Source organism: Ammospiza caudacuta, chromosome 17 (assembly GCF_027887145.1).
Source record: "Ammospiza caudacuta isolate bAmmCau1 chromosome 17, bAmmCau1.pri, whole genome shotgun sequence".
Lineage (NCBI taxonomy): Eukaryota > Metazoa > Chordata > Aves > Passeriformes > Passerellidae > Ammospiza > Ammospiza caudacuta.
Window position 1 is genome coordinate 5834692 of NC_080609.1, and position 25869 is coordinate 5860560.

Below are 25869 nucleotides of genomic sequence, written 5' to 3' on the forward strand. Positions count from 1 at the left end.
ATAGGCATATGAATACCATGCTGTGTTCCTCCTAGGTACCTAAATGTCCTTAATTCTTTTAAATGTAGGGGAAAAAATTGGTTTTATGAGGACTGTTACTTTAATATGTACAAAATAAGTGAGTTTAGAAATTTCTGTTTTGCCAGTGCCAGGAGTTAAATAATGAGAAAAGATCCAGGTTTTTCAAGTATAGAGTCTTTGACCCACTTACTTCCATGGCAATCATGGCAACCTCTAGAAATACTTCTAACCTCCCTTTAAAGTTGTAGAAAAAAAAGGGTAAGTGGTTTAAAGCATTTGATGTATAAAGTAAAACATTCATTGTAGCAAGGTCCCTTATTCCCTTTCCCTTTTAGCAGCAGATTTTGTTTTAAAAAAACACACGCCTTTTTTACTCATTTTTTTCAGTCGCATCAGTGACGGTATTATCTGCTTTTTTCCTGTGAAAAAATGAAAAAATAACTTGATAGTGGCTCACGTGTGCTGCTCCTGATAGAAATGGGTGTTGTTTTCTTGAGGAGAGGATGAGGAATGCTGGGAGGAGTGGGGAGAGGAGCAGGACAGACAGACAGACTGAGGGCAGGTGCTGCTGCTGCTCTGGGTGCTCCTGGCACAATCTGGAAAGGGGCAGCTGCTCTGTTTGCCAGCAGGAATTCCTCCTGGCACTGCTGGGGCCTGCCCTGGGTTGTTCCAGCAGAATCAGGGTGCTGATGGTGCCAGCTCTGCCTGCATGGCTGTGACAGCCGCGCTCCTCACCTGGACTCGCTGCGCTGGCACACGCAGTTAAACTGCAAAATGTCACCACTGCCAGGCTGTGCTTCTTGCAGGATGGTTTTGTGCTCTGTCTTCATTTGGAAAATGCTTTGCTGGCAGATATATATTTCTCTCCACAAAGCATTCCCAGCAATCAGAAAAATAACAGTTTGATCCATGGTGCTGTGTGTCTAGCTGACAGTGCAAAGAGGAGATTGCGCCACGTGTTCATGCACTATGCATGAAATGCAATTACTCAGCCCTGAATGTGATCAGGGCATTAGGCTCCTCGTGTGAAATATTCCCTTGTATCCCCAGTGATCCCCAGGGTCTTGTTTGATAACTTAGAAAGCAAGAAGAAGGAAGAGCATCTTTAAAATAGGTTTGTCACAAAGGGTTAAACAAAAAGCTGATTTGCCAAGCTGCAAATGGGTGAAGGGATTTACAGTAATATTTAAAGGCAGCAAAGAAAATTTAGGGAAATGTGAAATCATGTAAAACCAGAACAACCCTAGAGGAATAATAATATTCAGAAAGTCACAGTTAAGTACAAAACACTGGTTTGGGGTTTTTTTCCCTTTTCAAAGCTGAGAAAACTGGCTGGGAACTGGGTACCCCAAAGGCTTATTTCTAGTGCATAATCATTCAGATAAGAGTTTGAAAAAGTCCCACCTATAATCCCCACATGAGAGCTTTCTATTCAACAGCCCCACCAAGAGAAGCTAGAGCACGTCTGGTGTCCTCACTCCTGATTCTGTTGGGTCTGATTTCAGATTATTGGAACAAATACAAATCAGAGCAGAGCTCTGCCCTTCCTGCAGGATCTGTTGTTCCATCCTGTCCTGCTGACATCCTCAGCCCCTCACTCACACCCAGCCAGAGCTGCCTCTTTGCCCATGGAAGGGTCACGGTGGCCATTCTCTACCAGCACATCTTTTGGAATTTAAAAGGCAGATAAATTTAAAAGCAAACTCTTAGGCCAGCATCATAACACAGTTTGCTCCTCTTATAAATATTGAGTTCAGCTAAATGTACAGTTTTCAGCAATTCTGAAATAAAATCAGAGAGGAGTCTCTTTCTCTGCCAGGTAGATTAAAATGTCAGCCAAATGGAATGCTTAGTAATAGCAGCAGAAAATGCACATGGGTGAAGCAAATCATGGCAAACCCAACCAAATTATGCTCTGTAAACTAATTTTTGGATTCTAGATGCTGGAAAAAATTTAATTTTAACAGTATGATAAAGTCCAGGTTTAAGAAGAAATATGTCAGTATTGTTATTGTCAGTTTTAATATGTTAACCAATAGGTTCTTCAAATCCAGGTCAATAAATGAACTGTAATAAAACCATGGTGTGCATGCCAATTGGAGCATTAAGGACAGTGACTGCAAATCCTTGAAAACAGTGCCTGCACAACTAATATATTATCAGTACTTCAACATCAGCAGAAGGACAGACTGAAGAGTTATCCATCATATTCTAGACAACAAAAATTATCAGATTAATGCAATTTTAACCTCATATTCAGCAACATATTGGATTTATATTGTTTGGGCTGACTCCTGTGAATATTCAGGCAAGTAAATTTAATGGCAGTAATGCTGCTGAAACTGTAAATTTTTAGTGACTATTAGAGAATGTTCATCAGAAAGTTAATGTGGAACTTGGAAGGCTGAGTGCTCACAGTGGAAACTGGCTGCCAAGAACTCTCCTCACCCAGAGGAGAACCAGAAACAATGGGATAGCAGATACTCATAATGTACGCTGTTGGTGCTCAATTAATAGACGAAAAATTGTAGAGAGTTTGGCAGATAAAGCAGGGGTGAATAAATTACAGAATTGCAACCTGCCAACAGATGAAGATGCAGAATTTCTTAAAGAGTTTCCCACTCCCAAACAGTCACATAGCACGTTCAATAGCATCATCCTGCCCAGGAACAGCTCCTATCCCTGAGAGCCTTCCCACCCAGCTGCAGCACCACAGCCCCAAAGCTGAGCTTTGGAACTCACCTGGCTTAAACTAACGGCCCAGACTGAACCCAAACCCTCCCATCTGTAAAAGGAGGTTTTGTAGGTCACAGTGCTCTTGGTCAGGCTCTCAGGGGACAGTTGTCAGCCAGCACCATGAGTGGATTGCACAGTTATTCACGCTGGCAGCCTCAGCAAAAGCACTGATGAATATGCACACACAAGGCCTCCTTTAATTGTCCTTCCCGAGGTACACTGGAAATGAGGCGGCAGAGCAAGAGTTCTCACCTTTGTTTGATTTATGTTGTAATGGAAATCATCATCTCTGCAGCTTTTAATCCATAAACCCTGAGTGCCCTGGCTGTGGTGAGGTCTGAGTGCTTGCACGTGTGCTGCTGTGTGTGCCAGCTCAGGGGCTGGAGCTCCTGCCCAGAACCTTTGGCATGCACTGACTGCTCCATCTGGAACAGGACAGGGTTCTGGAAAGTTTGGTCCCATTTTCTGTTTTGTTATGAGTGTATTGTTTTGAAATCTGTTTTATGAAGACAGGTGTATAAATAATTTTGGAGATGTGGACTTTAATGGTTTTGTCTCTCTGATTCCCAACTGCAGGAGTGCAATGGCATGGTCTTACCTCACTCTTGTGCTGCTCTCCAAGGGGTTGCAGGGATGTCCAGGGATTGTCTGTGGGGATGAGTGGTAGCAGATCCATGGAAGAAGCTCATAAATAGAAAAAGTGAATCATGTCTTGTTGTCAGAATGATGCATCAGGTTTCTCTATGTGTGGGTATTTATTTATGCAAAGAAGGAAACCACTCCTTTGTTTTGAGAGTCTAAAGCTGAGTGTCAGGCACCTATTTAAACAAAAGTTTAAATAGAAGACACAAGTGGACATTTCTGAACATTTCCAAATGTGGAAAAAGCCCAGAGCAGCCCTCAGAAGCCTTTGTGGACAGGACCTTGACTTCCCATGCCCTGCAGAAGGCAATGACCAGCACAGTGCTGGTGCTGCCTGCAAAGCAGTGCCCTGGGCAAGAGGAGCCTGCAAACAAAGAGCTGCTTTATTATTGTACAGTGTCAAAAATTACTGTGCAGTCTGGGATGATAACCAAAAATGCTGTAATGGGTTCTCACTCTGTTTCCAGGGGTCAGTAATCTTACCCTCTCTTCTTTTTTAATGCAATTTGTAAATGGCTCCATCCACTACTGCTGACATGCCACTTGTCCCTGCAGCACTAATGCTGCCATGCTGATAGTTCAAATTTTCTGGAAGTGGCCTTAACTCTTAGTGATTGACAGGAATTGCTGAGTTCCAGGAATGCCAGTGCAGCCTGGAAAGATATAGAAAGAAAGAAACAAAGAGAAGCTAAGGAAACTTCTGAGAGAAGGTAAAACAAGCAAACAAAAACAAACCAAAATTGTAATTAGGGAAAGGATGCTGTGCTGCTCAAATCTCACATCAGAACTGAAATCCAGGTGCAGGGATGCTTGTAACTCTCATTCAGAGTTAAAAATAAACCCATGGAATCCATCAATTAAACCCATGGATAAATGGAACACATGGAATCCATCAAGCAGTATGAGGCACTCACCTGTAATATATTGAGATGTATCTTATGTTGTGCTTCTCAAAGTAAAAATGTTTTCTGGAAATGAAAACACCTAAAAAGAAATTGAAATCTTGGTATTTGTATTCTGAGACTCACCAGATTAGCAGCATTTCATACCCACTGGACACTGAGTCTTTAAAATGCTAATGATCACAGGAGATGATCACAGGGAAGACATGATAAGACCTAAATGATTTAGACTCCAAACCTGGTTTAATTCATGTCAATAGGAAAACTCACACTTCAATGCACACTCAACCAAACTGAGATTCTCACATGGTATTAGATTTCTATTCACAAGATGTGCAGTTCTCTTTCATCTGTCAGAAATTGTATCTACAGTCTAAAGACTCAGCATATGTGATATTTCTGTCTTCATGTGGATCAATGCAATCTTAATTTATTAAGATTAGTACAGGTTTAGTTCAAATGACATGTGTGAATCTGATCTATTTTATAGATTCATATGCATAAATTTAAGCATGTTTATGACTCTCCAAAACCAAGGGCAGAGTTTAACAAAATAATGAAACAGAAATGTTTCACTTTGTGAGCAGGGAGGTTTGTACACATGGGGTGTGGTGGACATCAGAGATCATCTCTGAAAAACTTCATTTGTGGGTGAGGCTGTGAGAGCTCCTTGTGCATCACAGGATTTATTGCCTTTATCAACCCCCACACAGGTTGTGTGCTGTTTTGCAGCCCTGTGGGTTGAAAAATGGCTGGCAGGGCAGCTTTGAGTTAATTGTCACTGTGGGTTTGTCTCAGAAACACAGTCCTACTTTCCCACTTCTCTGCTCTGTTTAATTGTTTGTTACTCAGAGGAACACTTAGGCACTAAACATTTTAATATGCTGAAGGTTAAACACTGAAAAAGTGAAGTTTCTTTTTTAATGAAAAAGGAAACCCATATCTGCTCCTCAGGAGGGCTTCTCTCCAACAGCTAACGTGTATTAGCAATTATCCTTCAGAGGAAAAGCTGTCTAATTACTCTATTACCTCAAGTGCAGAGCACTCACCTGGGAAGCCACCAGATCAAGGTTCAGGTCCCATCACTGACTTTAATATTAATTTATGACTTGGCATGTGTGTCTGATAATCAAATAATGATCTGTTTTAGGGAGCTAAGATGGATGTAGATTGGATTTTGGAGACTCCTCCATTACAGTTTTCCAGACTGTTGTCTTAGGGTTTGTGGTAGCAAAAGATGTTTTTCAAGCACTCTAATAAAGGTAAGCATAACATAATTTCAGAAAACATAAGCAAGAAAAAACTTGGAGTTTCTTCAGCTATTTGCATAAAATTTAGACAAGTGGTCTGGAAATTTGAGGCAATTTTTTTTTCTAATCAGTCTCTATCTTATTAAAACCAGTCCTATTTTCCTGCTCCATTTACAATGAAAGTTATTATGTGAAAATGTTATACTGGCATTTGTTATTAGTTTATTTGGGAGTTCTGATTTACCTGAAGAAATAGAGCTTACAGGTTTTTCCAAGCTAATTTAGCTTGTGCGTGAACAACCTTATTACTTAATTTATTTTCCCCCCCCAAAAAAAGAGTCATTAGCCCTTGGAGTCTTTCTTCCTTGTGGTTCCAGAGCTCCTGTGTCAGACAAACTCCTCTCTCCAGAGAGAAATGGGTCTGTCTTTGTTCCCCCAGTGAGTCACTTCCACTCCTGCTGCTCTCATTGTGTTCATCTGTTACCTCACAGCCCTGGGACCAGGCTGCCATTCAGCTTGCTGGGGTGTGATGTGTGCTTGGAGGAAACAGGGGGAACAATCCATTTGCTCAGAAATGTTCTTAGAAACATGCAGTTTCTATATTTAGCCATGAGAAATATTTGAGGAGCGTGCAGGGTGAAGATTTTAGGTTGTAACTCCTTTGGCGGTAGGAGTTTGGGGCAATTCTGTTGTTTTTAAGGGTTAAATCTCCTGGACACTAACACAATACAGATATAAAATCAATAGTCAATACAGAATATGTCCAGCTCCAAAGGGACTGTCCTTTCTTTCCTGTACAGAGTTAGATTTCATCTGGATGTCTTCTACATCCTATTATCAAAATAAGTAAAGATGAATAAATGGGCTGTGCTGGTGATATCTAAAGCCTGATATTTTTAAAGCAGCTCAGGCAGGTAGCCTCATCTTTAAGTGGAAGGCATATGTTCAGCAAAATGTTTGACAACTGACATTTGAAAGGAAAAATTCTTGTTTATGATATTTAAACCGCAGGCAATATCCAAAGCGTTCCCCCCCTTTTTATAGTTACAATGTTTAATTATTCAAAAATGAATTTCAATACGTTTATTAAAGCATAAGAAGGTCAGGTATTAAAAGAGAATTACATCTTGCAGAGCCATAAGAAGTTATTTTGTTATTTATACAGTCATTAATATTACTGAACAGAGAATAATTTGATAGCCCAAGCAAAGTCCCTCCTGTTGCTGCTGCCTGCTTTAGGCAAAGCAGTGCTAAAGCTGAAGGGAAGGCTTGAAATGGGACATGGGGTGGGTGGGGAGCAGCAGAGCTGTGTGAGTGTGGGGTGCAAAGCCACATGTCCTACTGATCCTCTGTCACTGACAGGGACCTGGATATGCACCCAATTAGGAGGCATTAGTAGCAATTATGTCATCAAGTAGTACACACAAAAAAAAATGAGGCTTAAAAAAATTGCTGCAGCTGATGGAGGAATGTGCTGAGATGGCATATAGTGAACTGAGTAATTGTACGGAGAGCAAGATCCTGAATATTCATCTTTAGATTTATGTAACAAAGCAGTTAGAGCTTTCTCTTTGGCTGAAAATGTACTTTTTGAAAAATTCAGAGGAGGCCAACAGGCTTTGGACTGCCCTTACTAATTTTATAATCTACCCATAGGAGGAATATTGAAGCAGCATTCTAAAGTACTGTCATAATACTTTTTTCTTTTTTTTTTTAATCTGGTTTTGTTCATCTGGATGCCACAGTACACGTTTACAGGTAACAGCAGTTTGCAGGAAGGAGATGCAAAGCTTTCATAAACCATATTAGGAGTGCCAAATCACATGTAAGTGAAAAACAGGCAAACAGACCTCAAATTCCAAAATTCAAATTAAGCATTCAGAAAATCTTTATGCAAATAATATCTGTTCTAGAGCAGGTAAACAGTTTGATCTATTCAAAGGAGAGCTGTGGTACTTGGGGTCCATTATTGTGGACTAGTAACCAATTTTTGCCAGAGATTGCATAAGAAAAATACATAAAACTTACAGTAGGAGGCACAGTGATTCAGCGGTTATTTCAGGAAGAATGATGTTATTTCCACATAGTTATGACAAAATTAATTTTAGATTAATGCTTTCTATAAATAAATGGTATTTAAAATTAATATTGTTCACTCAGAAGCAATTTCTGCTTTGCTGGCACTCCTGTGAAGGACTGTCAACAGCTGTGGCAGATCTCATCATATGTTTCAACCACAAAGAATTGTAAAACACAGACAATTTGTAAAAAGAGCATGCATCTTGACCATCCTGCCCTCTTATCTGCATTCAGTCAACTTTAAAGTCTCTCACCAGCTACAAAAGAAAGCTTAAATCAGACAAAGCAGAAAGGTGAGGCACAGAGATTTTCAGGTACCTTCAGCCTCCTCCACAAAGCAAACACTCCTTTTTCTTCAGTCAGAATGAATTACGAATTCCACTCCAGGAGAAAAGCTAATTATTGTCTTCCTTCAAATTTATCTTGTCCCCCTCAAAGTTTAGCAGTGGTTTCTGTGAGGAGCTGAAGGGTGTTTTATTCTCATCTTCTGTCTTGTTCCAGCTCAATCAGGTGCTCACAACACACTGCTTGCCTCCCCAGCTAATCCTATCCTGGGTCAGCTCCTCTACTTTGTCAAAGCTGCTGATCTGTAAAGTCACTCCTCTGTTGTGCCTTGAAGGATCTTCTGGGTCACCTTCTTTTATTTCACAATGTGTTTGACAAGACAAGTTTGTTTAAGGGGACTTTTCCAGTGCTAACCACATGGCTAAGGTTAAATCCAGCTACTCAGGCCTGTGTTTTTTGCCTTGGGAAGGAGTTGTGCTTGTGCTATCTCAAAGATTTTTTTTATCTTTTGTACCAGGAATGGCAGCAAATACTGAAGGCTTTTGATAACTCTTTGATCTTTTATGACCCATATGTAAGGATTTTGACTGTATTCTTGCAGTGCAGTGGCCGCTTCCAGTACCACCAGTGTTTGCTATCACAGAGGGGTGGCACTGCTTTTCCTGACTGTGTAAACCACTTCAGCATAAATTCCATTAACTCCCTTGTAAAATATTCCCTAAATTCTGCAGTTTGCACAGTTTTTGCTTTCAGAATGATATAACCATTCAGGGTCAAGCTGATTGTCATGACTTTTGGTCTTTACCTCTAAGACTCATTTGTTTGGTGGCTCTGGCTGGGCTGTTGATTCACTGCTGTGATTTGGTTATTGATGAGAAATCTCCTTTTGCAAACACACATGACAAAAGTGTGGTATAGTAAATGTCTCCATTTTGGCAGTCCTCTGAAAAAGAGAGATTTTAGACCCAGCTAATAAACAACATTGTGAATTTATGTAAGTTTCTAGTGCCTCTTTAGCTTTATGGTGAGTAGCTTAGGTGCAAACTGAAAACATAAGCTTACCAAACATTCCCCTGGATGGCAACCTAAAATATTTAACCACTGCTATGTGATTATCTTTAAACACTTAGGTGGATGTGCTGGAAACTCATACTGTGTCATAGTTCTGTTTCTATGTTGGCAATTATTGGCTGATTACATACACATTCTCCTAAATGTTCCCCTGTGTTAATTCTGTCCTCCTAATTACTAATTAATTGAACTTTAAATGGCTCATAGGTTGGTTTAGGTTTGGAAAAGTTCCCAAAAAGATTGCCTGCAAAGTTCATTTTTAACAAAAAAAAAAAAAAAAAAAAGGTCAGTTGCTGACAAGCTCATTTGAAGAGAGGTCCTCAGCAGAATACAGGATCTTCCTGGGACTGACAAGGCACAGAAATGTCATAAATAGGTTTTTCCCTCCCCTTGTTTCAGATTTCCATTTCTCACACAGAGACCACCCTGAAGCTAAAAAGAGTGTTATTAAATTTTATTAAATTTAAATTCTTTCCTTCTTGTCCAAGATGCTGCCTTAGCAGCAGCAGGAAATGATTTTGTCTCTTCATCCCTGTAAGTAAAGAACCCACTCCGAGTGGGTGCTTGGGATCAGTGTCCAAGCTGGAGACATCCTTCCCCTCCATCCCAGTTTGCCTCTCTTATGCTGGACAGTGCAGCTGCAAGGCGCTGGTGCCCATCTAGAACCTCAGGACACAAACCCAGGAGCATTGCATGATGAACATGGGATGGATTTGATGAGGAAATGCAGAATGGATGCGCTGGTGGGGGCTCTGAGCAGCCTGCCAGGCCCAGCATTCATTCCCTAATCTGAGATTTGCTGCTCCCACTTCTTAGCAGGCCCCACGAGCGAGTGCCAATGGATCAGCAGAGGCTACACATTCAAACCTTCTCAAATCATTTTAAATAGCCTTGCTGGAGTTTTCATGTTGACAGCAAGCCAGGTGGAATTTTCCATTTTCTTTCTATCCTTCCAAATAGCAACAGTCCTACTTTCTTTTGACTCTGGTTTTATATAACTAACAAAAATGACAGATAGCCTTGGATTTGGAAGATTGCATTGGCCTGCTCTGAGCTGCAATGTTCTGTTATCGTTGACGTATGTGTTTAAGTGAGCACTGAAGTGTGAATGGCCATCTGTCCGGGAAGTACGAGAGATCCTGATTACTAAAATGAAACCACAAAAAAGCTCCGTGCTTAGCAGCAGCACTAAAACACAGAGGGGGAGAGAGCCTTTCTCACACTGAGGGTGTTTATAGTAGGCTGGTGATTATAACTCAGCATTTGCCTGGACTCCCTGCCCCATATTTTTCTAAATATGTTCACTCTCAATTTCTTTTTTTGCAAACATCGAGCTTTCTGTATTTGCATATTTTGTACAAGCAAGCAAAGAGAAGCACTGGGTATTTTCCCTGTCAAAAGTAGCTGTTTTCTGAGGGGATGTGCATTTTCTCATGAAGAGTTGTTCTCTTTACAAGGCTTTCAGCTAGAACGTGCTCTGATTACATTTGAATGAAGATTTAAACCTACATTCCCACATTGTTGCTCTATAGCAAGGCTGAAGGCTGTTCCTGGGTGTAGCTTTTCCTCTGGAAACCTGACAAACTTTCTAAGGAAAGGTTTTTTAAAAAAGAATCTATAGAAATTGTGATCTTTAGAAGGTTTTGTATCTGATTCAGCTCAGTTTTTGACCATGAGTGACACAGGCTCTGGCAACAGCCACAGGAGCTGGGTCAGGGTTCCACACTAATTTCAATATTTCAATCAAAAGCTCCTTACTGATGATATTTTTGTAAATGACTGATGTGAAAGCTGCTAGTTTATGAAACAATATTTTTTTAAGACAGTCTCCCATGACATTTAATCTTATAAATTCATGACCATGTTGGCTGCTCTGGTTGGTTTCTGTGGTGCTGAGCAAGTCACCTGTCACTCCCTGCTCAAACACAGGCTGCCTGTCTTTTTTAGAGCCCTTGCATTCCTGATTTGAATCAAAGCAATTTTTCTCCATTTCTGCATTTGCATTTTTCATTGTTTCTTGTAATTACTTTTTCATTATGAATATAGTTATGAAGATACATAAAGGATCTGTTTTTAAGCAAAGCTGCTGATTTCCAAAGACTTCACGGACAGTTTTTCTGTTTTAAATTTGAGTCACGAAATAGAAACATTTAAAACAGCAGATAGAGATGCATCACGTTTGTAGGTAATTCTCTGCATTTTCACTTTTGTTAGAGCATCCTTCCTCATAGCAGGGCTCTCTCTAAGTTACCAAGTCTCTGTGGAAATCTGAAGAGATAATTAGACAGTGGAATATAACTGCAATCTACTTTATTTTTTTACTTTACAGTTTAAAAAGCACCTAAGACAGAGAAATATGTAGGAAGCCAATTAAAATAAGAACCTTTTTTTCCATTTCTTTTTGTTGGGTAGACGGTTCAGAGAACACAGCAGCTTTGTGCTCTTATTTATTTATTTATTTTGAGTGTAATCTGAGGAAATGAACCGTGGAACACAATTAATGAAATAGCTGTGCTGAATCACATAAACTGGTGTCTGCACAGCTGCCACTCATGTCACAAATGCATCTCTGCCCTAATGTCCACCCGGAGAGCCATTAGCCAGCCGCTTCTGTGGAGGGCCTCCTGTGCTCCCATTTCGGGCTGTAATGGAGCAGGGAGCTGCCTCTGAGGCCTCAGGATGATTTTCCCAGCAAATAGAGTGTACAGCAGGAATGGCTGGCACAGGAGGAATGGCTGCTACAGGAGAGGAGGCTGTTCCCAGGAAATAGAATGTACAGGAGGAATGGATGCTACAGGAGGAATGGTACAGGAGAGGAGGCTGTTCCCAATAAATGTAATGAACAGGAGGAATGGCTATTACAGGAGGCAACACTTTTCCCCAGAAAGAGAATGTACAGGAGGAATGGCAGGAATGGCTGGTACAGGACAGAAGGCTTTTCCCAGCAAATAGAATGTACAGGAGGAATGGCTGCTACAGGAGGGGACATACTTCCAAGGAAATAGAATGTACAGGAGGAATGGCTGCTACAGGAGAGGATGCTTTTCAAGGAAATGGAATGTACAGGAGGGATGGCTGGTACAGGAGAGGAGGCTGTTCCCTGGAAATAGAATGTATAGGAGAAATAGATGGTACAGGAGGGGACACCTTTCCCAGGAAATAGAATGTACAGGAGGAATGGCTGCTACAGGAGTGGAGGCTTTTCCCAGAAAATGTAATGTACAGGAGGAATGGACGATACATGAGAGGAGGCTGTTTCCTGGAAATGTAATGTACAGGAGGAATGGCTGCTGCAGGAGGGAACACTTTTCCCAGCAAATAGAATGTACAGAAGGAATGGCTGGTAGAGGAGGAATGGCTGGCACAGGAGAGGATGCTTTTCCCAGGAAATGGAAGGTACAGGAGAATGGCTGCTACAGGAGAGGATGCTTTTCCCGGGAAATGGAAGGTACAGAAGGAATGGCTGGCACAGCAGCAGCGTGCTGGGGCAGGGAGGGAGTGTGTGCAGGGTGCAGCAGCTGGAACAGAGCAGAGCCCGGGTACAAATATCCAGAGCAGTGTCAGTGGCTCAGCCTGAGATGTAAAATGACTGCCTGCAGTTTTTTCATATCCAACAACACTCCAAACACTAAAGATTTTGCTGCTGTGTTTATCCTTAGGTTACTTTTATTTCATTTAATGTGTGTGTATTCCATGCCAGTGAGAGCACCAGGCAGGCAGAGCCAGATGTGCTGGCAGGGCTGTCTCAGGAGGCTGACCCAGGTCATCCCTGCTGAAGTGGCACAAAGCCAAAAGCCTCCAGAGCCACAGGATCCAAAACCTTTTAGCTTGCTGAGGAATTAAGGGGTGGGAGAGGTTGAAGGACACCTCTTCTCTCAGCGTTTGCCAAGCTGAACACTCAGAGCTGTGTTACTGTGTCACTGCTGATAGAGGTTTTATCAAGCCAAATCTAGTCTTGCTCAGGAGGATATTAATAAATTATCTGGTAATGAAAAATGTGAGGGGAACCACACTCTTACATCAAGGCCTGATGATTACTTTGATAGATGCAGTGGCAAGATTTTCCTGACAAGGCAGAAATGAAAAACATGACACATGGACCTTTAAGGGTGACCCCAGAGGAAAAGGCATGTTGCTGAATGATACAAAAATAGAACAGGAAAACAGAGGCTCCAAGGGGCTCAGTGTCAGCAGCCAGACAGATGGGCTGCACTGATCCACTGATCACTGAGGGCACCGCAGGGAGACAGGAGCCCTGCACTGGCCAGGGCCAGAAACACAGCACAGGCTGCTCTGCAGAAGCACCAAGTGTTAAGAATTTTAAGAGTAAAGAGGGGAAGTTGAAGGGAAATAAAAAAACAAACATTAATCGACAGTGAGCTAATGGGGAAATAAAGCCAGAGAGTGTCATGAATAACACTGCCCACTTTTTCTGCAGGTATTTTAGAAACTGTCCTAAAAATAACTAATGCACTTGAAGATGTCCCTGCATCACTTTAAGATTTGCTTAGATGGATAAGACATTAGATCACTTTTAGAAGCACAGATTGCTAAAAATAAGGATTATCAGAGCACAGGTGTTAGCTAAAAACTGCAGAAAAGTTGGATGGTATTAGGGTGTGACACTTGATGGATCTGAGAGTTTATCTGGCCTTTAATTCTGCTGGAGTTGCTGTGAAAATGTGCATGAACCACTCTTATTTTTTTCACCTTGTAATCCAGGTGTTACTGATGCTCTGTGACTGATGTTCAGAATGTTCCAGTGTAAACTGGAAAGAGCACTAAAACTTAAAAAACACATAATAGAACTTACCATGATGGCAAACTGATGAAAAATAGTGGCCAAGTGGGACAAACTTTCCTGTACTAATTCTGCTGTTTGCACTTTAGGCTCATTTCCCTGTGTGTCTGTTTACAAACATCTGTGTAGCCTAAAAAGAGAGAATTTGGATGTCCATCTGTCCCTGGGTGTTTAGTAGGTCTACTTGGAATTTTCATTTAAAGTAAAAAAGGTAGTTTGTAAACTCTGGTTTTGGAGAAATGCTCACCTTCCCAGAGAAGTGACCCCTCAAGACCACAAACAGACAAATCAATAGAAGATGTGCAGTGAAAGGTGAAGGTGCTGCTGTGATATTTAAGTGCATGTGTGGATTAGAAGACATTTATAAGGTGTTTTTCAAAGGTAAAAGCTCAGTGAGCATGTGTGTGTGTGGTATGTGTGTGAGGAGGTGTTTGGGGTTTCTTTTCATTTTGCACTGCTGTAACTACAGGGCAATTGCTTGCCAGATGTCAGGGAGGTCCAACATCTGATTTTGAAGTGGAACATAATAGATGATCTACCAGGGAGTTCAGCAAACACCACACATAGCTTTAAACTGTCATTACAGGAAAAAATCCAGGAAGGTGACATTTGGTGACATACTGGATGACATTTGAAATGACAGCACTTGCTTTAAGATGTAGCATTCCCTCCTGCTGTGAATCAAGGGAGTCTGCACTGTGGCTATGACTTGTTTTATTGATGACCCTAATTTCTGCCAAATGTGGCCAAGGAGGCTGCACAGAGCCCTGTGTGCAGCATCCAGGGAGAATTGGTGCAGCAGGAGAGGGCAGCCACAGAGCATTTGATATGCACAGCAGGCTCGGAATGACTTGGCTCTGAAAAGGAGTTACAGCCTCTCCTGCACTCCTCCTAAAGAGTTCTGTGAGGAGAGAATGAAGAGCAGCTAAAAAAAAAATCCCCCACTGGAGGAGTGTGTGTGCTGTACTCCATAAACTTCTGCAATTGCAAAGTTTGGTGAGCAATAAAAGAGCAAGTTTGGTGTTTGTGTTTCACCAACACCTGCTGCTTTCAGGAGTCATCACTGAATGCTCACCTTCTAGCACATGTAAACAGCTGAATCCTCACTTCTGAAGGCTCTTGGAGCTAGGGGAAAAATGTCACTCATATTTTCTGAAAAATCCCTTCACAGGATTTCTTCTCCTGGGAAGTTAAGAAACTTGAGTAAAAAAAAAAAAGTAAATAATAATTATGTGATCTGCTTCTCCAATGCTTGGCTGCTTTGGAATGTGGCTGGAGATTTTTTACCAATAGGTGCATGTTTGATTGGTTTCATGTGAATTGTTTTGACTTAATGACCAATCATGGCCAGGCTGTGTCAGGACTGGAAGCAGTCATGAGTTTGCATTATTCATTCTTGTTAAGCTTTCTGTCTGTATCCTTTCTCTTTCTTTGGTATAGTTTTAGTATAGTATTCTTTTATATAATATAATATCGTAAAATAATACATCAGCCTTCTGAGGACATGGAGTCAGATTCTCATCTCTCACCTCATCCTGGGGACCTCACAAACACCACAGCAAACCTGGCTAAACTGGCTAATAAACAACAACCTGTGTTTTTGTAGATTTCTTCCTTTCTTTTTGAGAGCCAGAGTTTCTTTAGGCTGCTGCTCACTGTGCCCATCAGGGTTGGCAGCACTGCTTGCAGCACTGTGGTGGCTGCAATGGGGACATGTTTGTGTGGGCTTCGACTGGAATCTATTGAAAATCCTTGTAAATGTGAAAATCCTGTCGAATTTAGGGTCAGTTTTGGTGTTCCTTGTTGTATTGTTAGAGCTACAGGGAAAACCAGCTGGTTTCAGACATCCTTTTTAGACCTACTTAGATTTCACATGGAGTTTACTTTCTTGAGCTTTCTGTGTAAGTTTATGGAAAACTCTAATGTAGAACTTGCAGAAAATTGTCAACTGGGATGTATTATTCCCATTATATATTGTATCATTACTCAAGCCAGTACAGGAAACAATTTTATGAATCAGAATTAGACTTCTGGGAAGATATTCTGCGTCATTTGTTATCGATATTATTTTAGATGCCATTAACTGGCAATAAAATTTGGATGCAAGTAATTTTAATTGTTGAATGTTATATTAGCACATAATGCTCTAATCACAAATATATTTTTTTTTCTGGTGTTAAAATGAAACTGCTGTACTTTAACAATTTTGTTATATTCAAGAAGTGTTTGATTTGCAGTCTCTGAGGTAGAGGAAGGGACATGAAGAAGTGGATAGAGGTAGCATTGCACCCCTGTGAACAGCAAATTACATGCCTGAACTTAGTTTTAAAATTCCTATTAGTAGAAAACATCCTGTAGGATTTTTACCTGTGTAGGTGAAACAAGTGTTATTTTTCTTTCTTTTTTCTTGTAACCTGCTCTAGAGTCTATTTAATGACTGAACAAAATCCTGAAGCTGCTGCTCACTAATAGGAATGGGTTAAAGATATATCTGTGCAACACAACAGCTGTAGGGCTGGGAAATGCCACAGATGCCTCATATTGGTTCTCTCCTCAGGGAATGAATTTTAACTTCATGAGTTCAACTCTCCAAGAACTGGTCTCCATGAGGAATACAAGAAACACCTTAACAGATTAGCCAGTGGTCTATCTAATTTGGTGTCCCATTTCTCAGGGCTTAGGGAAGAAAGAAATAATTCTGGTTTATGAAGCAAGTGAAGAAAGGATAGATATTGGTTGTGGGGGAAGGGAGGAACAGTGTGGCTGCTGATCCCAGTGGTTGGGTTTTTGGATGGAAACGAGCATACCTGCATTGCTAACACTGCTGTTTGGATAACAATAGTTGGTTTGGATAGGGTCTCCCTCACCTTCCCTCTTTTACCTCCCTGATTCCACATCAGAAAGCTTTTCAAGAAGAGAAAACACTAACCTTATATAAGTACTTATGAATTTTTAACACATTTCTTCTTCACAAGCCAGCTCCTGGTAGCCACAATTAACACTTCTAATAGCTAGTTTTGTTTTACTAGAAATTAATTTGTGTTGTGTCTTTCGAAGTTTTCTCTGGTGCTTCCATCTTCCCTGTGGAAATCACAGAGGGCCTTGCTGGTGTTAGCATGAAGAAAATTTTCTTAGGTTTTCTGTAGCTTTTGGCCTTAATAACTTATTGTATCAAAGAATCACAGAGGTTGTAACAGCTTAGAGATCACCCCTGAATGCAAAGACTGATATCCATGAAGTGGCTGAAATCTCATTTTCTTTAGTCCATAGATAACTTCAGGACTTTCCTATGAAGTGTTTGTTGGTTTTGGCCCTCTTGAAAGGTGATCCTTCTTTTTGCTTTGCAAGTTGTGGCCTGTAACTGTTGTAGCTGCAGGAAGATAATAAGTGTAGACCCTGTACTTTTTGCATCTCTCTGAAGATCCATTGTGGCCAGTCTGAGAAAAGAACCAATAAAACCAATTCTCTTGGGAACCTGGGCTCATAATCACACATGACTGCTGTGTTTGCCATGCTTGCCTTCCAGTTGTTCTGATATTTCAGCTGATGAGTTAGGAGTGAGGCCTAATTTCTAATTGAGTGATGCATTAACAGCTCTCTCTTCCTTTTTTTTTATTAAAATGTTTATCAGGTGCCCTCAACTACAGAGGCATTAACTAGCTCACTGTTTTATCTGGGTGTAATACAGATGGTATTTAATTTTTTTTTAAGTTGTGATCAGGAGGATGTGCTAGGGGGGAGGTTTATTAAACTTGCAGATCTTACCAGCTTGGAGGAGCCTGAATGCTGGATGGCAGGAGATTGAGGATGATTGAATATATGGTTTTCTTATAGATATGTAGCATTATTCCAGATACATGGCTCTAATAACATGGGATAAGAGAAAAGTACTTGGCTTACACAGAAATCACCAAGTGCCTAAACCTGGGATGGAAAACAGCTGGGGATGTTTCAGTTCAGTGGGAATGGATCTAGGGCTGGTGCTCCAGGGAGGTTTTTCTTGTTGGCAGCAATATCAGGACCTTCAGCCTTCAAGCTGATCTACCTCACAGCCGTGGATCTGCTTCTAAACTTCCCTGTTGCTTTTCTCCATTCATTTTCAGCTGGATCAGCAGCAGCTGACAGAGCCACTGGATCCATGAGCAAGGATATGCAGCCAGTCACTGGGATCACAACTTTTGACAAAACGTCATCCTGGTAAGTTTAAAATAATAGTGAAGCTGCAGGTTTTCCATGCTGGTGGCAGATGAGGTAAGAAATTCTAACAATGGGAGTGAAAATTTAGCTCAGCTGTCAGGGAAAGCTTTTCCTTGACCATGGAATGTTGGAGCAGGCTGGGGATGCTGCAGGAGACCCTGAGTGTGGGTCTTTGAAAGGCTCAGATAGACACACTTGTGTTGGAAAACACCACCAAGGATTTTTCTGCCTGCAAGCAGGGGAACAGATTTAACTGATCTCTGGGGATCACTGCCAGCCCTCTGACTCATATCCCTTAATTATTTGTAATGCAAAATGAGTAAAATTAAAGCTTGCTCTTCAGAGGACTGAATTTTGCAGAAACCACCCTTTTATTGCTCATTGCTTCAGTGTAGGCAACTGGATTAGGCTTCTTGTGTTTGATCAGTGTGGGGGAGAGGGAGAGGGAGGACATTAATCATATCAAATTTCCCTTGACAATAAGATGGCATTTAGGAAGAACTTGGGTCATACAATATATATCTGTCTGTCATTAAAAGAACCACTCTCCAAGCACTTTTATTAATCATAGAGTTTACTACAAATAAGTGTCAGTGTCACCCCACCTACAGCATTAATCCAACAAAGATATTCTTGATGGTTATCTTTATCTTGGTGTGTCTCACTAGAAGATGCCAGTTTTGCATGAGCATCCATTTCTATTTTAATAGAAATTGCAGGACTGCTTTTTAGGTTTTTCTTTTTCTTCCTCCTCCTTTTTTTTCTTTTATTTTTATGACCATGGTACTGTTTTGTACAGGATTGTGTTTAGCTGTTCATTTTAATGTCTGGGATGACTGGTGAATGCTGATGGAGAAAAGAAAGGAGAAATTTGCAGTCACTGACTCTCCAGAACATTAGCTACACACCCAGTCTCTATTCTCGTTTAGTTATTGCAACAATTTATCATAGAAGTTATTAATTGAAAATGTTAATCCTTCCTGAGAAGACTTCTCAATCTTTGAAGCTCAGTGGTTTCATTTTGAGATTGTGCTGGAGTTTTCCTGTCCTCTTTGCTCTGCATCTTCATTTTTTAAAGCTCTGAAGTGACCTAAAATTGCCTTTCCTTTTTGTGTTGTCTCTTGAATAAAGAAGTGAGGGAGCTGCTCTTGAAGTGTACAGGCCACTCTGTTTCCCTTCTTCACATTTGCAACAGATGTGCCTTCCTCAGCTTCTGAAATTCGCAGTTCAGCCCAACATTCCTTCCTGACAGGCCCCCAGCACCCAGGTCTGTGGTGCTGCTGGGAGAAGTCCTGCTCTTAGCAGGAAAGATTTGCTTGGATGAGTGCTTGGGTTCCATGGAGACTGATGCCTGGCTGGAATACAGAGGCAAAATGATGCTGCACAGAGCCCTGCAGGACTGTTTATTCCCTTTTCAGACAGAATTGATAATTACTGCCCCTGGTGCTATAGCACATCACTCCTTTTAATTTGCCCCATAAACCATGCATTGCCTTTAATTTCTTTTCCCATTCTTTCTGCTAATGAATGAACAAATATATTTTCTTTAGGTCACTCTGGTATTAATTAATGACATCTTGTCTGTGTACCACCTAAAAGCAGTTGCATTGATGAGATGCAGCCCAGATCAGGCTCAGATATTTTAAGCAGTTTCTGATAGAATTTGGGGGGTGGAAAAACTCCATCAGGAGGAGATTATTGGTATGAAAATCCAGAGAGGCTGCAGTGTCCTGCATAGCAGTCACAGCAGCTCCTTGCAAAGGCAATAGGATGTAGCTGATGGCAAATAGATCCCTCAATCTATGAATTTTAAAATGCAATATGAAGCATAAAACAATATATATCCAGGAAAACTGAAATTTATCTGTGCTTTGTTGTCTCATGAAGAACCAACTGTATTAGATCACATAAAGAGGAAAGTATGGTTTAGAATTTTCTTCTCTGGAATCTCAGACCAAGAGGCAACTGTTCTTTAATGACAGGAGTCCATGTAAATTCATAATGCTCACCTAACAAATAAGGTGAGGAAACATATCTATATGCTTATTGCAGTTTTATAAATGTCAGATTCCAGCAAAACTGTGTGCTCTGATGATATGCTGAATTAGGTTAGACTTAAGCATGTTGGACTCTGCTTTGCAGGTGAATCTTTTGAGAATATTGGTAGAAAGTGACTGTAAAGATTTCTCAAGGACAGGATGGAATTAAAGGTTGCAAAAGTTTTGGGAATGGGTATTTTGCTGGCTGACAGTGGTGGTACTGTGATAGAGAATTGGTTTTATTTTCTGTTGAAGAAATTTCACCTTGCATACAAACCAGAACATCAGGTAACTGTGACTGAGTGTTTAGAACACAGGAAACTCTTCAGTAAGTGCTGTACCTGGAGCCTGCATATTCCAGACTTGAACTTGGCAGTCTTTCCTGAAAAAAAACAAACAAAATATTAAAAGGGAGCAGGTTGCCTTTTTTTTTTTTTTTTTTTCCCTAGAGATGGGGGAAAAATCTAAATGCCCTTTTATTGGTGTTCAATAATTAAGTAGGAGTTTTCTTTCCTGAGAGGCCCTATTAAATAGAAAAGCAAAGATAAATTATAACTAACCAGGCTATTCCAATACTCTCTCTATAGCAACAGACATGTGTTATATTGAAGCAAGTAAGAAAATGAGTGTCTGTGCTTTTGGGAGTAGATTTTCACCCTGGGAAGTTCAGAGGTGAACGTGTGCCTGGGGTGCCCCTAACAAAAACAGTATTTCCAGGAGCTTTTTGTACCAGTCAGGAAAAGATTCTCTTTTTTGTGTGTCTGGGAGAGAAAAACAAATGAATCCCAGCATGATGGGGACCCAGGATCCCCAGGAAAGGAGGAGCAGAGCAGCACCCAAGGGCTGGGACTGCTGCAGCCATGGTGGCAGCCCAAGCAAGGAGGGAGGATTTGTTTGTTTGGGCTACGAATTTACCTCTGCCACTTTGGCTTAAAGAAAATAAACTGTGCTTCTGCCCACAACTACATAATTACATTGTACTCTAATATCTCTCGACTTCAAAATGACAGCTAAAGCAGATTAAAGCTGTTTACAGCCTATGGGAAGTAGTATGGTGGCTGCTGGCAATATTTCTTTCTCCCTCAGTAACCAAAGTCCGGTCATAAATCTATATTCTTCTTCAAGGAGGAAGGCTGTGATTAAAGGATTCTTCCTACAGCTGTGGCTTGGTGATAAGAGCTTTATGTTCAGACCCTCCTAAGCGACAAAAAGAAAAAAAAAATCATTTTTCATTAAGTTAGCTACTCTAATTTGGATGGGAGGGGGAGAAGCAGACAAGTAGTTTGGTCAATGACTTGCTGTAGATTTGGTAGGAGCATTGTACACAATATTTCTGAGCAGCAGCTGGGATTTGAGAGATAGACTCCAACCCCTGTAGCACCTCATCTGTGCCCCTGTGCAGCGATAGTTTTCTCTGCAACACGGATATTGTGAATTTAAAGAAGTTTCTATTTTGAACTCTTGTTAGCTGTCCAAGCCCTGTGCTAGAAAAGCAGGCTTACCCAACTGAAAAACTGCAGGCAGGAATCCAGGCCTTGTCCTGTAAAGCAAGCATTTCTCTTCTCCTTCCACATGGAAGGAGAAGAAGCCCAAAACCTCAGAACTTTTGCTGTGCTTTTGTGTGACAGTGTTCACAGGGGTTTTCAGGTGAGGGAAGAGACGAGAATGTTGACTCTATGTTTAGAAGGCTTGATTTATTATTTTATGATATATATTACATTAAAACTATACTAAAAAGAATAGAAGGGAAAGTTTCATCTCAGAAGGCTAGCTAAGAATAGAATAGAATGGAATGAATAATAAAGGTTTGTGGCTCAGACAGAGAGTCCAAGCTAACTCAGTTGTGATTGGCCATTAATTATAAACATCTAAGATGGGCCAACCATAGATGCACCTGTTGCATTCTACAGCAGCAGATAACCATTGTTTACATTTTGTTCTTGAAGCTTCTCAGCTTCTCAAGAAGAAAAATCCTAAGAAAGTATTTTTAATGAAAAGACGTCTGCGACACTTTTGTCTTCAGCTGAGGCTTTCAGGGAGACCACAGGAGGGACACTGGGGAGCCAACTGAGAGGACTTTGAACAAAAATTTGAAATGCTCAGAGCCATGCTGGACATCATTTGTTCAGGCAGAACTTGAAATGAATGCTTTTGTTAGGACTGCGCCACTAGAAAAATCACACGAGTGCTGAAAGCACCAAAACAAAACCCAGCAACCCAGAACACAGCAATTCTGATGCATATTTTGCAGGGCTTGAATGTTTCTGATGACAGAGTGCTGCTTGATTATAGCAGGGAGGCTAATTAAATTATACACCAAAATAATTGTGGGAATAATATGATGCCTGGTAGAAGAGGCAGGAACAAGCTCTAATCCCTCAGTAACTCAAGACATGAGTTATCTCACTGTGGCACATGCCCCCAGTTATGCTTTTCAACTCAGCAGTGACAAAGGGTGCAGTCACAGATCCAGTGGCATGTTTTTATATTTTCTTAATTTTAAAATTAGAGTATATTTATATTAGAATCTTTTGCTGGTACTAAGTTTTCAGTGTTTAATTTGCATAATAGTGCTGTGCAAAATGGGATGAGGGTTAATCAAAGGATTTTATCACTCTTTTAAATTATATTCATTATGCTGGAGTAAGATGTAAATTTTAATTTCAGCTTGTTAGCTAATGTTTTTTCACCAAAAGTTTGGATTTGCAAATCATCTGGCATTTTTAATAGGAGCAGATGCTAGTGATTTTGAAGAACCTAACTTCCTCAAGTACGGTAGACATTATTAATTTGATTGATATGCAATTTAATACAACTTAGCAATTATTAATGCCATTTAGCACTGGTGTGGATATTCAGAGAGGTAGCCTATAAGCAAGAAGAGCAGCGAGAAGAGAAGATTGTTTTTCCCCTCTAGATCTGTTTCTGAATAGATGTTCCTTTTAAGCTCACTACAGTAAACACTCTTTCCTTCTCCCCATCAAGTTTTTAGTCACAGCTATCACCTGGAAGGTTATTTTCCAGAGGCATATAGTTATCTCACCTTCAGAGAGGCAAGCAGTAAAGTCTCTCTCAGCCTGCAGACATTTACCAACAGTGTTTTATATGTTACGTTTATAACTCTTCCAATCGCAGGGAAACCAACTGAAAAACATACCTGCTAATGGAAAAGGACTATTAAAGCACTGCTGTGCACTCACCTTGCACTAAGCCAGCTGCACATAGCCCTGCCATAAATCACACTTAAATGATTGCATTCCACCAGAATCGCTGCCCAAAGAGCAAACTTGCAGCAGGCAGGGAGGCCGTGGCAACGGGATGAGGAGTCCATTCATTTGCAGAAAGGCTCAGGTGTGTACCCATGTTAAACAAAGGGAAAAGGCCTTTTGGACATCCTGACTTCATTCTGGAATGGGAGCCAGGTCGCTGTTTTCCATGGCTTCCTGCTGCCAGATTCCCAGCCAGGCTAAACCCGAAGGGAGAGGGTGGTGGCAACCAGAATGGCCTAAGCCTCTCTTTATTATAGGGAATCAAAGCTTTGTGTGGCAAACAACACACCCCAGAAGGGTGATGTGTAGCAGCTGCAAAGAAAAGGAAGGTGTCAGTCTGTAGGATTGATGGGGGTAGCACGGTCAGGATGGACAGAGACGAGAGATCTCTGCAGCCAGGTTGTGGAATTTGGGGTTTATTGCACAGGGCCTGGGTGCAGGGCCCTGCTGGGATTTGGGGTTTATTGCAAAGGGCCTGGGTGCAGGGCCCTGCTGGGATTTGGGGTTTATTGCAAAGGGCCTGGGTGCAGGGCCCTGCTGGGATTTGGGGTTTATTGCAAAGGGCCTGGGTGCAGGGCCCTGCTGGGAGCTGCCAAACACAGCTCAGAGCAGGCTGAGAGAAGAGAGGGGCAGAGAGGATGAGAGAGTAAGAGAGTAAAAGGCAAGAGGTAAGAGGAAGAGTAAGAGGTAAGCGTGTGAAGTTCCTGTTACAATACAATAAATCATCTTCTGTGTTGAATATTCTGATTCTCACTAGCCAATCTAGTACAATATACAAATCCTATAGCATTTACATACAGCCTGTAAGAATCATTACATTACCATACTGTGTTAGGTTTTAAACCCTAGAAACTCCTCTTTGGGCCCCTTCTGCCAAGCTGTAGGGTTTGCTCTGACCCCCTGGAGCTGTCTGCAAGCAGAGGGTGTTGTTCCATCAAAAGGGGATCACCTTCAGCTGGCCACACCATTGTTTTCCAGTTGTTCAGTAACTGAGGTATCTCAAAGCTTGCTTTCATTTCAATCTCGCTTATAGTTTCCATATTCTCAAAATCTTTTGCCAGACAATCATATTTATAAGGCTTTCCTGTTTCATCTTTCCCAACATCAGTGCTTCAGCCATTGCTTTATAGCTGAGTGAAATAGTGTTGCTTGGGCTGCTCTCTGAAGAAATTAGAAGGATGGAGAGTAATGCGTGCCCAGTCCAGGGATCCTGAGGGATGTGCAGTGGTGACAGGGAATGTGAAATGCAGGTGGGCAGAGGGAGCTTCTGGGCTGTCCCTGAAATGTCAGCTCTGTTGAGTAAAGCTGGAGAGGGCAGGAGGGGAAGTCACCCCACTCATATTTTCTCCCTGAGAAGGACTTGCAGGAAGCTGAAGTTGGAAATGAAGCAGACAACAGTTCCTGACACCAGAAAATCTGCAACCATTAACAGATGAAACAGTTTGCTAAACAAAACCACTGTTTATCCTTCACTAACACAGTTCCTCATAATCTTTGCAAATTGTAATTAAGAGCTTAATATCTGTCTGCTTCATGCTTCAGTGGAATTGATCTGAATGCACACTGGGCTTGATTCAGGCACTGACAGAGCTTTTCTGTGCCTTGTTCTTCAGCCAGATTCAGGAGGATAGCTGCATGCTCCTCAGAAGTTCATTCTTTCTGTAGAAACCCAAGCTGATTTCTCCCCTGGGATGCAGCCCCAGGTAGGACTAAAGGTTTAATGATACACCAGGATCTGCAGAAGCAAATGTGAGTCTGAGGCTGCAGGGGGAAATCTGGAGTCTCCATTGCCCTAGTCCCAAAAATACCTGAGAGAGCACAGCTTTTATATCCTGAGCACACATGAGAGGGATAAGTCCTTGGAGTGAGAATGTGGAATGAGAAAGCTTAGTGAAGGTACGTGAAGATTTTGGGTTCAAGGAACCAAACACTCCTAGCAAGCCCTAAGGAAAACATCCAGTGTGAGGGTCCCAGGGCACTGAATGCCCAAAGCAAGCCAGGCTGTGCCTGACTCATTTTTGCTCCTACTTAGCAACCCCATCTTCAGCTCTCCTTTGCAACCTGTACAATTACATTTGCTGTAGCTTTTTTTTTTTTTTTTTTTTTTTTTTTTTTTTTTTTTTTGGTGGGTGGTTGGCCATGTCACAACCAAAGCAATGATTGGTACACTGACCAGGCAATGTCAAAAAATAGGGGAAATAATGGAATTGCTTAACAGATGTTGAAACTGAAGCCCAAATGTAGAATGGATCAGTGAAATTTTGGGGTTTAAGTTTGAGCAGGTACTTTTTTGCATTATGCTTCAATAAAGCATTTAAAGATAGTCATAAATAATAAGTAAGTAATTTTATGCTGAATGACTGCAAAGCATAGAAATGTTCCCTCTCTCTCTTTTAAGTGTAAAAATTTCTTTCTCTAAAGGCCATATATTCCTTTCATTCCTGAGATGCAGCTTCTATTGATGCCAGTTTATGGTCCTGAAACTTTGGCTGAAGATTAAGAAGGAAGGAATAAGAGAGACCTTTGTGGGTTTTTGTCTTCTAACAATTTGAATCAAATACTTTCCCAAGAAAATGT